Genomic DNA, 13,759 nt, shown 5'->3' on the forward strand with positions numbered 1-13,759 from the left:
GGGATAGGCAAAGCTGAAGTCCTCCCCCCGTTTGGGGGGGAAAAAGGAAATACTGACTCAGAAGCAGCAGCTCTTTGCTTTGCTTGCCAGCCTCTGGCAGGTCAGCACTGTCACAAAGACACACACAACCAAACGAAAACAGCTGTACGTGATTCAGCGATAGACCCTCCACAGCAGTGGGAAGGCTGTAATGAGGCAACCTGCCGCTTACTTTGCCCTGTTGGTCACAGAGCTCCCACTGAACCCCTCTGTCCAATGGCCATAGGCAGGTGGCTGCCACCTGCTGGCACAGGGTGGTAGTACTCTGGTGGCTCCATTTTCTCTCTCAATATTAATCTCCCCCCCTTAATATAGTATAAGTGCAGCCTTGCTCTTTAGTTCACCTCCAACCATGCACTAGGGAGCTGCTGCTCAGGCCTGGATCCGGATGGGCTGCTAACTTGCCACGGGCCACTTTCAGGTCACTCTGTTCACTGTTGCACCTGCCCTCGAGTACAAATGCCACGGGCCAGGTTTCAAGTTTAGTCAGCGCCCATCATTGGGCCGGATTTTCCAGAGAGCTCAGCTTCTATTTAGGCATCTAAATGAAGTGGCCAAGTTTTCCAAAAGTGCTCAGAGCCCCATGGGAGCTGCTGGGTGCGGAGATCTCTGGAAAAAATCTGTCCCTAGATGTACAAATATCCTCTAGACTGTCTCACAAGGATCGCGTCATGAATTGTCCACCGGCTCTTCTGTGAGCAATGCAGCCAATACTGAATATTGCCGAAGAACTTGGCCAAAACATTTTCTAATGGTTGGACCCCTACACCTCACTAGCAAGAGCTGAGCATCAAGACTTAATGGGAAACCTTGTTCTGGGACTTGGCACTGGACTGTCTTAGTTACCATAACATGAATCAGTTAAGAAAAGATTCTGTTTTGGGGGGGGGGGGGAAACCCTCACATCTGTGAAATCTCCACATTTCAGTCCCAGCCATTATTACAGTTTCATTAGCTGTAGCTTGGAATTTCTAGTATGACCAATGGAGAAAAAAAAAAATCTTAATTTGCACATAGTGTTCTCTAGATACTATTTTAAAATTGATGTTCTCTTGTACTAACCTAATGCAGGCATAATAGAATTCCTTATATATCAGATTTTATCTATCTGGATTTAGAGGCCTGAGATGGGATCAGTTAGGATGAGGGCTTGGGCAGGATGAGCAGACAGAGGGTGAGTAGGAAGAAATGTTATTCAGAGCCTTGAAGGGAAGGATTAGTAAATTGAATAGGATGAGAAGAAATTATTGCAGGGAATGGCATGGCCAGAGCAGCAGAGGAGGGAGAGGACTAACATTTTGGATAGATGGAGCTTGCAGTTGTTAAGGTGGGAGATGAACAAGGAACTGAAAAGGGTTTTAGCAAGAGAGATGGAGAAGAAAAGATGCTATAGAGGGAAAAGTGACCAAAAAAAAAAGCTTTGGAAGAGCTGTTGAAATATGCAACTATTTCCCTTGGTCACTTGATCTTCTAATCCACTGAATCAAGTATTTTCAATAAAACCTCTATTGTGGTTATACATTTCAATGGTGTGTATATGTTTGGAATATTTTAGGTTATATATAACAAATGGCATTAAAAAAAAAGCAAGAATAATATCAAGAATCTAAACTACTAATTTATTAGAAGTAAGCTTAACTGGAAACCTAGGGTTAACTATTTTTTAAATAACCAGCACATGTGCATGTGTTCGCACATGCACAGAAAAACAGACAACTATATATATTACACACACAAAATACCACATTAAAGAGCATTCAAGTTGCAAAGTCAAGCACTCAAAAGTTAGGAAGTGCCTGAATTAACATTGCCTGTGCAAAACTTTATTGGGTTTGCCTGTGAAAAGCACCTGGGAGCATACGCAGTGCAACTGGCATATAGGAATTGCACGAGGCTGGAAAGTGCTCAGTACCTTGACATGCAAGACTGCTGTAGTGCTTTTAGTGTAGATGTAGCCAGAGACTTAGGCTTTTGGCTAGGTCGCTTACAGTTCTAGCCCATCAAAATCCACAAATATGATGCACCATAAACATCTCCCACACCTCTGGGAGATCTACTAGGCAACAGTTTGGCCCTTGTCCGACTTCTCTCCCGAAATCTGTTCTCTCTGCCTGTTCCTCTCCCATTGAGCAGGGCTCTTCTTTTAAAGCCCCTCCCTGGAAACCTGCCTTCTGCTCCAGTTTGAGACAATTTAGGCTGACTGTGCCATCAGTAGGTCATTTACCTCTGCCTTGCATGGAGGCCCTGGAGCTCATACTGGAAAGTGATAGGCAACCTTAATACAGGCATCATTGTGATTTTTCCAAAAGCTTATAACTTGGCCAAATGTGGGCAGATTTTCACTGGGATGCCCAAAGGCACATCACTGACACAAAGACACACTACCCCCTGCCAAATTTCAAGTCCCTGCTCCAAAGCTTAGGGGCACGAGAGCTATCCAAAGGAAGGTCACTATAATTTTTTTTAACATGGGCAAAACAGTGCATTTTTCCCTACCCTCACTCTTGGCGATGGTTAAACCATTTCGGGCTGAAATTAACAATCAGGTGCTCATCATGGAAAATTGTAGCCCAAATGGTTAAAGTTTGGCAAAGGTATAAGCAACTGAAAAGAGGGCCGCAGAATGGGACGTGTCAGCCAGCCTTAATAGGTGGCGCTACCAGCATTACCTAAAATATATTCAGCCCAGCAGAGCCTCTTAGCTAAACCAGACGATGGAGAAAAGCAGAATACCCCAAAGAGTCCAGGAAGGACTTCGCTATGCTGATACAATGTACCTAGTAAGCACTTAGATATTATCATGGGAGATCCTACAGAAAAAAATTGTAAAATAAGCTAAAGAATACTAAGAACATAAGTGACAGGTACATAAATGTAAAACACAATCAAGCAAAACTGTACATACATAACCCTGATCCTGCATCCACTATTCATGTGAATAATCCTTACCCACGCAAGTAGTTCCACTGACTTCAATGGGATTATTTGTATAAGGATTACTTATTTTAGTAAGGGTGGAAAAAATGGTTACCCACCTTTTCATAACTGTTGTTCTTTGAGATGTGTTGCTCATGTCCATTCCATGTAGCCGTGCGCCCATGTGCGCGGTCATAGGAGATTTTTGCCTTAGTGGTATCCGTAGGACTGGCCATGGCGCCCCCTTGAGTGCCATGCTCATGCGCTGGTAAATCAGATGCCACTGGCCCTGCGCTCTCTGTTCCTTCTTGCCGACAACTCTGACAGAGGGGCTGGAAAGGGAATGGACATGAGCAACACATCTCGAAGAACAGTTACGAAAAGGTGGGTAACCATTTTTTCTTCGAGTGCTTGCTCACGTCGATTCCATTGTAGGTGACTCACAAGCAGAATCCTCGAAGGTGGGCTTGAAGTTCAGTCTTGCAGTTTGGAGCACTGCTCTGCCAAAGCCAGCGTCATCTCAAGATTGCTGAGTCAGCAGAACCTATTGAACACGAGCCAAGCATTCCTGTTCTTCTGTGCTCAGCCACGCAGGATCCAAGCTATCAGAACAAGTGGTGCGAAGGGGGCATAGCCATGACTGGAACCCCCTACATGTTCCAACAAAGCCACTGCACAGGCCACTGCCCCAACACTATCGATGCCGGCTTGGTAGCCCACTCTCACCGCTGGGGTCTAGGCAATGGGCTAAAGCGGACCTTGGTTTTGGAGGAACCCCCTTCTGGAGACCACGGAGGGGCTGTAGATGTCTGAGTCTGCCTTGAGACCACCGATAACGGTGACCAATGCCCTGCACAGGGGGATCGGTACCAATGGCATGGAGACTGGGGTCAGTGCCGAGGGGAATGGAGGCAGGAAGGAGAACGTTGCCACAGCATAAGCAACTAGGATTGGTGACAAGACGACGACCTGCAGGATGGCGATTGGTGCCGGTAGCAGAGGAACTGGCGCCTCCCTCTCGGCAAACCATGTCAGGACAACTGTGACCGCAACGCCGGCAACTGATGGCGAGTAGCTCCAACTAGGGTGACCAGACAGCAAGTGTGAAAAATCGGGACAGGGGGTGGGGGGTAATAGGTACCTATATAAGAAAAAGTCCTAAATATTGAGACTGTCCCTACAAAATTGGGACATCTGGTCACCCAGAGGCTCCAACGTCCGTCAGTGCGGTGGTGCAGAGCGTGTCATCGCCTTGGGGGATCGGCAGCGCTCCACTGCTCCCTAGGGAGCAGTATCAGCTGGCCGCTGGGCCTGAACGGGTGGAGGCCTGTGCTCCTCCGATGCCTGGGGAGTACGTGTCGGCGCCAGCAGGAGTCAGTCCAGTACCGCTCGCAGGAGGACATTTTACTGGGCTAATGGCCCCAACTGGAGAGGGCCGACTGCAGGGCTCCAGGGTAGGCGGACGGCCCGAGGCTGTTCCTTTGCCCGCTGCCACCTGGCTTTTCTTCACCAGTGCCAGGGAGCCGTGTTTTCTCACTTTCTTTTTTGGTACAGAGCCCGGTGCCTGGGGTGCACTTCTCACCGATGCCAAGGTTCTCAGCGACTCGTGCCGAGATGACTCAGACGCCGGATGCAGGGCGGACTCCATAAGGAGAGCCCGGAGTCGAATATCCCGCTCTTTTTGCATGTGGGGCCAAAAGTTCTTACAGATACAGCACTTGTCTTTGATGTGTGCCTCCCCCAAGCACTTGAGACAACTGCCCGATATCAAGTAGTACCAGAACATCCTGATATCGAGAATGGTACAAAAACATCCCCCAAGGATAACAGGAATATTGACCCCTCCTAAAAGATACGGTCAAGATGACTACATAATAGAAATGTTTTGATTGAAACAACATGTACAAGGTGATGAGTGATAACTAGCCACATCAGGGGGCAGTAACTATGTCAGAGCGGCAGAACGTAACCCATTTGTATGAGGGTATAAAGATGTATTTCAGAGGGAGTGTCTTTGTCTAGCCTAGGGAGGAATGGAAAGTCCCACTGTTCACTGAGCTGGTCCATTGTTACAGGGATAAATGTATTAGTGGTCCAGCAGAGTCTGCAGGATACTAGTACCACGCTTCGTTGACAATAAACCTGGCTGGGTGCTTTTGTACCTTAACAGAGCTTGTGGTCATTGGGCGGTTTGCTCGAGGTCTGCCATGCCGGCTGTCTGCGCAGAGCTGGGGCAGCACACAGAGGGAACACACACGCACACACACAGCCAAACATCTGAGCACAGACAGCACCGATCAAAATAAACCAAATATGATACAGAAATTCACTGTGAAAAGCTGTACTTATAACAGATGCCAGTCATAAAAGTCTAAAACCAAGGGCGATAAGCTTCCCAAATCACCAGCTCTTCCCTTTCAGAAATACGAGCCAGATTCTCAGCTGCTGTCAGTCGGTGTAGCTCAGTGTCTTCAGAGGAGTTGTACCCATTTACACCAGCTGAGAATCTGGACCTATTTTTTCTAGGCTCACCAGCTCATTCATTTCATTGCACCATTTCATAATAGTCCATTTATCTGCTGTATTCCAGTGGCTTGAGATAGTTCTCTTAGCAACTGCAGATGCTTTTAACAAAAATTCCCTTGCAGGATTATTAGAACCTCCAATTGACCCCAAGTCTTCTCAAACAGAAATCAGAGTGTCGTTAGGGATGTTGCTACGGAAAGCCATGTTTATTCTTCGGCTAAACTCTTAACACTTAAGCATCTAGTATCCTCTTATTCAAAACCGCCTCCTTTAATAATTCCAACATAAAGCAGATTCTCTTATTGCAATGTCTCTTCTTCTACCTAGTATCAAAACAGCCTGAAAAGAGCTTTTGTTGTATTAACCAAAGTGTAATTACAAGTGATTTTTTTCCAATGTTATGTCAACTATTCTCCCATCTCTTTGCTAGAATGTCAATATCACCAGTATGAGCCGGGTGAAGACATTTTTACTTAATTCACTTGGACTATATTCATGCATCTTATATGGTCACTTTCTCTGAATATTCTAGCAAACAAGTTTATTGGCAGGAATGTTAGTGGAACCAACTAGTTTTAAGCAAATACTGAAGCATACAGAGGGAAAGTTCATTTTCAACTCATAATTGCAAGCATTTGCACTGCAGCCTGATTCTAAGAATTAAAGGGAACAGGACCTATGTAACCAATCCAATCTAGCCAGCACAGCTCTAATTTAATAATATCAACTACTCACAATGAACAATTTATAGGTTAAAAATCATTCACAGAAATTTGGCAGATAATTGTTAATAACAAATTCAAGATAAAAAATTAAGCTGCTTGCAGACAATTCATGAAATAATTTTTTGCTATAAATTATTTGCCCAGCTTTTTTCCCCCCACAGCAAACCTAATGTATTTATTGTGTTAAAACAACTTAACATTTTCAATAAAGAATTACAAATATTGGACATAATCAAAACCTTAGAAAAATATTAGCATTTATTTAAAGTTGGTAACTGGCTCAAGTTCCTGTGGCGTATTAACTGAACATTTGTGTTATCTAAACATGAGTGGCTATATTTCTAATGTTGTTGTCTTTGTAAATGGATCTCTCTAGTGGCTATTCATGTGTTCAGAGTGAGTTTGTAATGGGGTGGCACCAACCTCTCATAAGCCCCCCTCCTACCCTCCAGCTGGGTGTGTCTGCACCTCTTTCAGTCTGTGGTGACCCCTTCTGGCAGTTTTTAATGACTCAGCTCTCTGGCCAAGGCACACAGTCTGTATGGAACACAACTCAAACAGACCTCTTCTGGGGTCTTAGTCTAACAATGTCTTTATGCACTCCTGGCCCTGGTAGGGGGCCATGCCCCCAGGGCTTCCTTCCGGGAGACTCTTTGCCCACTCTGGTCTGTTCTGGCCCCAACTCTCCAGCTGGGCCTCTTACAGTTCAGTTCCCCTTCTGGAGTTTACCACTGTCCAACTGTAGGCCACTTCCCCCAATGGCTTATGGGGGCAGGACCTGGGCCCGCCCACTACTCCAGGTCCCAGCCCAGGGACCCTAAGAATAGCAGTCACACACCACCATGTTCCTTTAGCTAAAGTGCTTTCAGTTCCCTCTGTCACTTCTGCATGGTGCCAACCTCCACCAATGCTTCACCCTTACCTCAGGGGTGTTCTATGTTCAGACCCTGCAGCCAGCCAGGAGCTTACTCTCGCTCCCAGCAGCACTGAGCTGTCCATGGTACTGCAGTTCTTCAGCCCACTGGGAGCACCACCTTTGCTTCTCAGGCTCCAAACAGCATCTAACTCTGAGCTGCACTGTGGCTTCTTTTATACTAGCCTGAAACCCGCTGATTGGCTAGCCCTTTGCAGCCTCCCCTCCTGATTGGCTGCGTCCCACGCAGCCTCTCTAGGCTGCTTGGAGGACTTAGCTCCACTACTCTTTTCCTGGGACAGGTGTAGCGGGACTCTGAGGCCTCCAGCAGAGAGACTCAGGGCCTAGTCCACCCCGTCACAGAGTTATTTTAATGAAGGGCAAGAATAACTTTTTTTGTAATGATTGTGTTACACAACAAACAACAACATATAAAGAAGCCCCATGGGAACAGGTGGGTCCCAAATAACCAGGTTAACTAAATACACACAAACAAGCCATGCCTAGCTATATACACATGGCTGGTCTGGCTGGTTTCTGGTCGCTTCTAAAACACAGAACACAGGGAGCACCACTAGAGGGCTCATACACTACTCCTATGCACTAGATAACTCATACTCCTGAAACGGAATAAAGTGCATTACAAAAATCAAGAAGCACTAGGTTTCAAATGCTTCCACATCATTGTCCTTTTGGAGCTCCTCTGTTAGGTAAGATGGAGATAAGAGTGCCTGGAGCTTAGTACTCCTTAAGATATGGCAGAATCCTGTGGATCTTCAATTAAATTAAATATTTAATGGTGTTTGCATTTCAGGAGACACATCTGTGACTCTGGTGCCAGAATTTGATGTTGGCAATTATAAAATTAACTCATGGGACTAACTTCTTCCTAAAATTACATACATGTAATTCCCATTGATTTCAGCAGGAGTTTTGCATGCGTATGTCAGGGAAGAATTTGACCTCACATGGACTGTTAGTCCAATTTTATTGTGAATTACAGTGAGCACTATGAGCACACATTTGCTGCAGAGACATTTTGCAGAGAGGTGTGGTAGCTATGGAGGAAGGAGCACACCCTTGTATTTGCCTTTACACGGCCCACAGCCCCATTTCCACGGAATGAGGGTGGTTTTGTTCCCCTCTGTGCTATGCCTTGTAGGGAACCTATCAGGCAATAACTTTAGCAGCATGAGTTGGCACCATCAGACCGTTTTTGAGATAATTTCTTCATGTGTGTTAGTTCTGCTGAAATATTCATGGGGTTCTGGCAACATGTTTGTGACGGTCTAACTAAAAAGCTGAAAAAGGATTCTGTTACAACAGCTGCTCTGTGCATTCTCGGACTTACGGATGGCTTAGTGCTTATTGTATTAAGTTTGAAATCCAAAGTGTGCAGTTGGCGTTGGCTGTTGCTGAACCTCAGAAACTGCAACATTGGGTATCGTCTTTTCTCCAAGTATCTAATTTTAATCAGATTGCCAATAACAAGAAACCTGAGGCACCTGCCTCTCACACTATTTACTTGGCATTCCAAATGGTAAACACCTCTCAGGATTTGGCCTTCCCAATTTGGAAGGATGGTCTAGTGGCTTGGGTCCTAGCTGGGGACTTGGGAGATGTGGTCTCAATTCTCTGCTCTACCACAGACTTCCTTGGACAAGCCACTTAGTCTTTCCTGGCCTCAGTTTACAAATGGAGATGACAGCATTTCCCCACCTCACAAGGGTGTTGTGAGAATAAATACATCAAAGATTGTGAGGGTTTACATAGAATCATAGAAATGTAGGACTAGAGGGACCTTGAGAGGTCCAATGGTGGGGATTCCACAACCTTCCTTAGGAGTCTATTCCAGAACTTAACTAGCCTTATAGTGAGTTTTTTCCTAATGTCTAATTTAAATCTCCCTTGCTGCAGATTAAGTCAATTACTTTTTGTCCTACCTTCAGTGGACATGGAGAATTGATCATCGTCCTCTTTCTAACAGCCTTTAACTGATTTGAAGACTTATCAGGTCCCCACTCAGTCTTCTTTTCTCAAGATTAAACATGCCCAGTTATTTAACTTTTCCTCATAGATCAGGTTTTCTAAACCTTTTATCATTTTTGTTGCTCTCTTGTGTACTCTGATTTGTCCAATTTTTTCCTAAAATGTGGTGCCCAGAATTTGGCACAGTAGTCCAGCTGAGGCTTCATCTGCCTAAGTGGATGGGGGGGGGCGAGGATAGGAAAAAATACCCCTCAGACTTATAGACTTACATATAAAAGAACGAGTTGTGCACTAATATCTCACAATGGAGTCCATGCATTTTTCTATAGCTGACTTCTATCGGTGTCTGCTTGAATTTCTTTGGTTATGTTTGAGGAAAGTGAACATATTTTTAAAGCCATATGTTATATGATATTAGAGGAGGTTACATAGTTATGAATTCTTTCTCTAAGATGGAAGGCTGGTCTTGTGGCTAAGGCAATAGATTGGGACTGGGGAGGTCTGAGTTCAACTCTTGACTCTATCAAAGACTTCATGTGTGACCTTTGGCCTTATTAAGGGCCTAATTTGGCAATGTACTCAAGTGTACGCAGGGTCTGGAAGAGTTCTCCCCTGACACCTAGTGATGAACTTGGAGGAACCTCAGGAGCAGACTGTATTTGCATAGACACGCCTACTCTGCCTAGGAGATCAGCAGACAGATTTGCATTGCCAAAGTGATCGGTTTTGGATTAAAACTCACATTAGTATTGAATGCAGGGGTCATTAACTGTTATGATCCTTATTGTATGAGTAAAGGGCAGCAGGACTGTACTTAACATGGCCTGATGAGGGGGGTCACCCTAATTGTAACCTCACTTGCTAAGCGGGGTAGTGATGCCAAGTACAGGGCAGAAGGGGGTGGACACAGTTGTTGCTATGTGATGTGTGGACCTGTTTAAAGCGTCCCAGAAACCCTTGGACCCTCCCCCCTCCAGTGTTTAAAGACAACGCTCACTAGACTCACATGAGAGCCCTGGTTCTTTTTCAGTGAGCGTTAGAGCTGAACTCACTGATAAGCTGATTTTAGGGGGGCTGAAGGTTACACCTGGTATGGAGACAGCGCTGTGGTGAAAAGACAATGCAGAAGTAGCAGCAGAAGCGAGGTTCCCAACTACCTGAAGAAATCACTAAAGAGCTGAAATCACTGAGAACTGGACTAAGTGGGAGCACCCCAGACCCCGGCACCGCGGAGGGAGGCGGCAGGGATGGTGGCAGCTGTGATCAGCGGTATCAATGGCAGCAGTAGTAACAAGAACCAGCAGCAATGGTGACATGCAGCGGCAGTGACAGAGGCACAGAAAGCAACCAACAGTGGCAGAAACCTCTGACGATCAGAGGCAGAGGCATCGATTCAGGGGTGGGAGGCGAACCCACCCAAGTTTTCCCAGATTGCTGGGGGGGAGCGCAAGCCACTTCTGTTTTGAATTGTTCAGAAGAACCTGGCTATTGACCCCGGCCCTTGTTGCTGCTGTCCCCACCTGGCAGAAGGGCTACATAAGCATGCATGTACCTGTAAACATGTCAGTGCAATAGGGTAACAAAGTGGGACTCACCACCGTGGCACCTCCTGCTGGCCATCCTCGGAATTAGCACTTGGCCCTTCCAGTCCACCCTCAGCTAGTGGTGTCACGCCTGCTGTCTCCACTCTTTGGACCCACGTCACTCCCCGGACTGCAGCGTCCTCTTTTGGGCATGGTCCTCTGGCTGCGCCCCCACCCCGGTATCTCCCCCCTTCCCAGGGACCGGCATTCCTTAGTCCTGCCACTTGCCTCAGCAGCCAACTGCAGTGCAAGGTCCAGCCCCTCACCTCAGGGGCAAACTGCAGTCTGGATACCGGCCGCTCTTCTCATTGGCAAATGGGGTGAGGACGACCCAGACCACCCCCCTACTCTGGGTCCCGACACACTCTGCTGCCCCTGCCCTGCCCTGCCCAGCTCTGCTCTGCTCTGCTCTTCCCATGGCAATTCTTTAGTCAGTCCTCCCCCCTTGCCTTCCAGGGAGAGACTCCCCTCTGCTCTGCTGAGCAGCCCTTTATATATGGTCCTCGCCAGCCCTGATTGGCTGCTCCAGCAAGCCTTCCCCCTCTTGGTGGGCTCAGTAAGCCCTTTCCTGATTCGTGGGTTCTGCTCAGCCACCCTGGTGCTGCTTTTAACCCCTTCTTCTCCCTGTGTGGGGCAGCTGCCCCACCACAAATAGCCTCAGTATCTCAACGTAGCACAGAGGGAGCCATCAGGGTACAGGGTCAGCTCCTCTCAGGGTTGCGGGCAATGTGGGGGCAAGAGAGGGACTATGATCCGGCCTCCTTCCCACTCCTCCCTGCCTACTTTGTGGAGACTAGTGCTGCCAGCAGGACTAAGCCTGTGGAGACCTTGTGCTCCAGTGCTCCTCTTGTGTCCGGTCCCAAGGGTCATTGATGCTTTTGATTTAATTTGCTTTCCATCAGAGACCATAATGGTAACACGATGACTAAGAACAAGAGAGTCCCAACTAGCGCAAGTACATCCCAGTTAATACAGGACTTGCATGTGTGCCAGGGATCCTTAGAACTGGAAGGCCATTACCTTAAAGGGAAGTTGGTATCAACATGAGACCATGCGAAAACAGTGACGATTAGCGCCTGATATTGCAGGAATTGGCCTGATTTCATAAGGGGAGAAATGAAACAATGGTTCAGTAGAGCTGGCTGAAAAGTGGGAGCAGGAAGACTTGGGAAAGTTTCAAAATCGTTGTCTATTCAAAGGGTTAGAAATGAACCTTTCCCCCCCAAAAAAAGTCTCTTGCAATTTTTATTTAACTCATTATCGTTTACCAAAACTAGGATCACAATAAGCAAAAAACAAAGTTGATATGCGTAGTGAAAAAAGTTTTGATTTTAAAAAAAATCCCAAACTGATAACATTTTTTCCATAAAAACATTTGGCTTAGAAAAATGTTAATTTTTCAACCCCCAAGCTCCCTTCTCATTAAACAGCTTTTGACCATCTGTACTATTCAGAAAGGACATGATGACAATTCTAACACACTCACATTGTCAGCTGTAGCATCGTAGGCACTGACCTGGTCCAGGTTTGTATTCTTCTTCAGTCCTTCACGGTGATGCTGTCTCTTCTTTGGCTCTAAAAGTAAGCATATGAAACCATGTGTGTTGAACACACTGTCAAAGAGAGAGAAATTTCCCCAAGCTCTAACGATATTGTAGCAGTTTTCAAAGTAGAGCATGAACATACAACAGCGTGTCCTCTAGGAGAAGAAACGACAGTATTTAAAAGCAAGCAGCAGATCCTTGTTGGAACTATATCTACTGCAGCTGTGCTGAGCAGTCTGGGACATGTCTTTTTATCCCAGAGTAAACTGTAGACACTTCACAATACGCTTGACAAACCACAGCATCTGTAGCTGCCATAAGTGTTTCATGAATATTGTACAGCAGAGGTACAAACTAGAAAACTCAGCCCTATGTGTACATTGTCCAAACATGCTGGAGGAGTGCTTGGCGGAGGGAAGGGAACTAGCCATTTACTGGAGGGGGTCTGTGTGCAGGTGGATGAGTTTGGGGTCTTATACAGCGCATTAGCTGTTGCACTGTCACGGCTTCCCTGTGAGGTAGCTCAGGATTATACCCATTTGCAGAGGTGCCTAATGAGGCACAGAAAGGTTGAGGGGAAAATTTTCAAACTTGGGTGCATACAATTGGGCACCTAAACCAAGGATTAAATATCTACATGAAAGCATCCTCAGATTTTTCAGAGGTGCTGAGCACCTGCAGCACCCATAGAAGTCAATAGGAGCAGCGGGTGCTCATCCCCTCTACATTTAGGTGGCTTCATTTTAGACCTCCAAAGCTTGAAAATGATGGCGTGACTTGAGAGGGACAGCGTGAGTAAGTGTGTTTCAAAGCTGGGATCAGAACCTTGCGGTCAGTCCTTGGATGAGGCAATAGCTCAGGCTACTTCTCAAGCTCCGTAGCTCGCCCCTCCTTGTGGTTGGAGATGATAATGGCTGCTCAGCAGAGGATTGATAGAGAACTTGCAATGGCCCTAGCGCCGCCAGTTGTAGCCTAGATGACAGCGTCCCCAGAGCAGAGGATTGACTTGGGGGTGTTCTTCCCAAACATCGAGGCATCTGTAGTAATGGTTGCTCCAAAGTCCCGCCCTGAGTAGCTGTGATGGGACTGCAAGTAACCCGAGAACTTTAGTGATGAGCTCTCAGCCCTTGTTATGGGATTCTGCAATCTGGGGGTCCCAACCACCCTGCTGTCCCATATAGCTAAAGGGGAGGAGGGTCCCCAGGAGGTCCCTGTATGGAAAAGGCATTGACTTATCTGTATTGCAGCATCACTTGAATGTCCCTTCCAGGACTGGGGACTCCCTGTTCTGGAATTCTGGATGCTGTTTGAACACATGAGAAGACACGTTCCTTACAATCTAACTATTCAACTCACTCATCTTGTTTCAAAACAATAGGAGGGAAGCTGAGTGCAACAACGTGATCCCATTATCACATAAGTTAGCCACACGCATGTCAACAACTTTGATTCATATGACAGTATCTTTTCTTTTATAAATATTTTCAGCTAACCCATGCCGTTCAATCTAGCCAACATTAGTTA

The sequence above is a fragment of the Terrapene carolina genome, unplaced genomic scaffold, assembly GCF_002925995.2.
Source record: "Terrapene carolina triunguis isolate 2854851 unplaced genomic scaffold, T_m_triunguis-2.0 Scaffold33392, whole genome shotgun sequence".
NCBI classification, from domain to species: domain Eukaryota; kingdom Metazoa; phylum Chordata; order Testudines; family Emydidae; genus Terrapene; species Terrapene triunguis.